At 32.4% G+C, this 3,115-nt stretch overlaps 1 protein-coding gene across 1 annotated transcript in view; it reads right to left on the reverse strand.

Moving 5' to 3' along the window:
- The window catches only part of LOC118740007, a 6,617-nt gene that overhangs the window by 2,586 nt on the left and 916 nt on the right, over positions 1–3,115 (reverse strand). The window lies entirely within an intron of this gene.

Below are 3,115 nucleotides of genomic sequence, written 5' to 3' on the forward strand. Positions count from 1 at the left end.
ATTGTTTATTACTTTGTCTTTAGGTTTGTGTCTTTTCTAAGCGTACACCGAAAGTTTTCTATCACAGAACCAATCTGAGATTATTAAGGAAACTATAGACGGGTTGGGTAAACAACCAAGACATTTACTTCTTACTTGTGTTGCTGTGTTTAATGGTATTTTCGCGTATAAAGCTGTATGTTCAAATATTTTAAGTAATCACACAATGAAACTTGTAAATATTTCCAACTATGCGCAGTTAATCAATTTAATAAATTTAATTTGAAAAATGTTTTTTTATTCGTAAAACAATTTCCAAAACTTGGTTTTTCTAGAGGCTTTATTTTCATGCAATTGCTTACTTTTGTACAAATGCGCACACCCAGCTAATTAGCAGAATATTCTATGGATTCCGTGATAGAGACTGTGTGAAAAATTGCGATTATCTTGGAGCATATTATCCAGAGGGGAAGCTCGGCCAAACACTAACATATGTGTAAGTCAAATACAATGTCACCATAGAATCACGTTTTTATTATAAAATTGCCTTGAAAAGAGCACCAAAGAACAAAACAAGCGCTAAACTAAACAATTTTCGCCTTTTAATTCCCTAAACGCACTTAATTTCTTGCGAAAGGCACAAAGTTGGCAACAGTTATATCGATGTCAAATTTGCCATATTGACTGCCTTACGTGAAACAGTGTTACTTCTTTAACTATTATTTGCCCATTAATATAGTTGAATGTTTTTTTATTTTTTCTCAGTATACACACTTTGTTTTCTTAAAAAGGTCGTTTATCTTATTTTATTTCATTTCATAACGAATTTACTATAAAAAAGCAAATTTTGTTTAGGAGAAAATGTGAAATTTTATATTTTTCCCCTATATGGGTATTCACTTCTTCCCGTTTTTCTTCACATTCTACTGAGCTAAGGCAGTGTCAAATCGAGCTGTCACAACTGATACCACCTTGTATTATTGCATCATGAAATTTGCTCATATACAAGCATGGACAGAGAGTGAGCGCCTGCTTAAAGAGCGTAAGCATCACATGCAAATACATGCGAGAGCGTAACAAAGCGAACGCAAATTCATTCAAACGTAATTGGCACCAGTGTTGCCGCGAATCTTTTTAGTGGTAGCCAAATTCCTTTTAAAAAAGGGCTAAAAAAGAGCTAAAAAAAGTCGTTGTGGCTAAAAATGGTAGCTAAAATTTTTTAATTACATATATTATATATATAAGTATACACGCAAACATTTTCAGAAAGTAATCGTATAGAAAAACAACCCAGCCAGCAAGAAAACGTACATTTTACGAATATTATGTTTTACGATGGATTCTCGATCGGCGAAAAGTTAGAAAAAGGCTCGTAAACGATAAAACAAAAAAAAAATAAAAGCACGAGGCTTGTAGTAATTTGGTAGCACAAGAAAAAATTTTCATTCTGTTGGAAATTTTTCTTGAACCACAATTTTTATAATATATAATATTCGCATACGAATGCTTTTTCGATCCGGTTACGACTGTTCGTAGGCGATCGACAATTTCAAGCGAAAAAGTACTCGAAAACGAATCGTAGACGGCTATCATAAACGACTTTTTAGCCGGTTTCGAATCGGTTCGAATCCTACTGAAAGAAGTCTGATGAGGAAATGTGGTGATTTCCGAAATAGCTATCACTTCCACCATTTTTTCAAATTATTGTTGCTTTTCCACAATAAGTTTGCACTTAATACGGCCTCGAGCTCATAAAAACTGTTGAATATAATTGTTATAAGGCCATAAAAAATAACAAAAACAAATAACTTAAGGACGAGCACACCTAAAAGTTAAACATTCTAATAATAGAAATATTAACAAAAACCAACAAAACCACCAACCACATGATCAAGTGAATTGCAGCGGAATAGCTGCGCTTGATTGTAGTTGGCTTAGCAAAGTGAAGTAGTGGAAAATAAGCAACAAGAATAAACAAGACAAACTTAGCACAGTGCGTAGGCAACTGGCTGAGTCAGTGGTGATCGTCGGTTCGAATCCTACTGAAAGAAGTCTGACGAGGAAATGTGGTGATTTACGAAATAGCTATCACTTCTACCATTTTTACAACGCTTTTATCAACTTGCAATGTTGTGTGTCCAGAAACTTTCAATGTTGTGGATCCAGAAACTTTCAATGTTGTGTGTCCGACACCATAAAACCTTTGCTTTGAAAAGTTCCTATAAAAAAGCATAGTGCATAGGGCGACATCTGTAGTGAATAGGGCGAGGTTGATGACATCTAGATGTCGCCCTATGTACTACGTTTGCTACAGCGGAAATAGACGACACGCCATTTTTTTAAATAAAATTAATTGGTGCTCGTTTGTATGTACATACATATGTAAATGCATGTGTGTGCACCTTTCTATTAATATCGTTGAATTATTTTAATATCTATTGCAAAATTTTATTCAGACAGGACTAAAAAGTAGAAAATAAATAATATAAAAAAACTTTTTAATATACAACGCTTTTATAAATGGACTAAAAAGTAGAAAATAATATTTCTCAGTCCCATAGAATTTGTTTTGATAACTTTTGATTTTGAAATTTTAGCAAAAGTCATTATAAACAATCTATGAAATTGAAAATGAAAAGCGTGGGGCGCATGTAATACACTTGAATTGATATGAAAAGTAGTATATGTATGTATGTATGTGGGTATATGAATAACGACCGCTTAAAATCGATTTCAAAGTTCTACTTTCGCTGTAGAAATTTTAGGTCTACGTTATGTAGTTTGACTATTGTCAATTAAATCGAATGCTTTGTATTGCATGCGCTCCACGTTTTTCATTTTCAATTTCATAGATTGTTTATAATGACTTTTGCTAAAATTTCAAAATCAAAAGTTATCAAAACAAATTCTATGGGACTGAGAAATATTATTTTCTACTTTTTAGTCCATTTATAAAAGCGTTGTATATTAAAAAGTTTTTTTTTATATTATTTATTTCAAATTATTGTTGCTTTTCCACAATAAGTTTGCACTTAATACGGCCTCGAGCTCATAAAAATTGTTGAATATAATTGTTATAAGGCCATAAAAAAAAAATAACAAAAACAAATAACTTAAGGACGAGCACACCTAAAAG

Source organism: Rhagoletis pomonella, unplaced genomic scaffold (assembly GCF_013731165.1).
Source record: "Rhagoletis pomonella isolate Grant_MI unplaced genomic scaffold, Rhpom_1.0 Rhpom_scaffold_00005, whole genome shotgun sequence".
NCBI lineage: Eukaryota > Metazoa > Arthropoda > Insecta > Diptera > Tephritidae > Rhagoletis > Rhagoletis pomonella.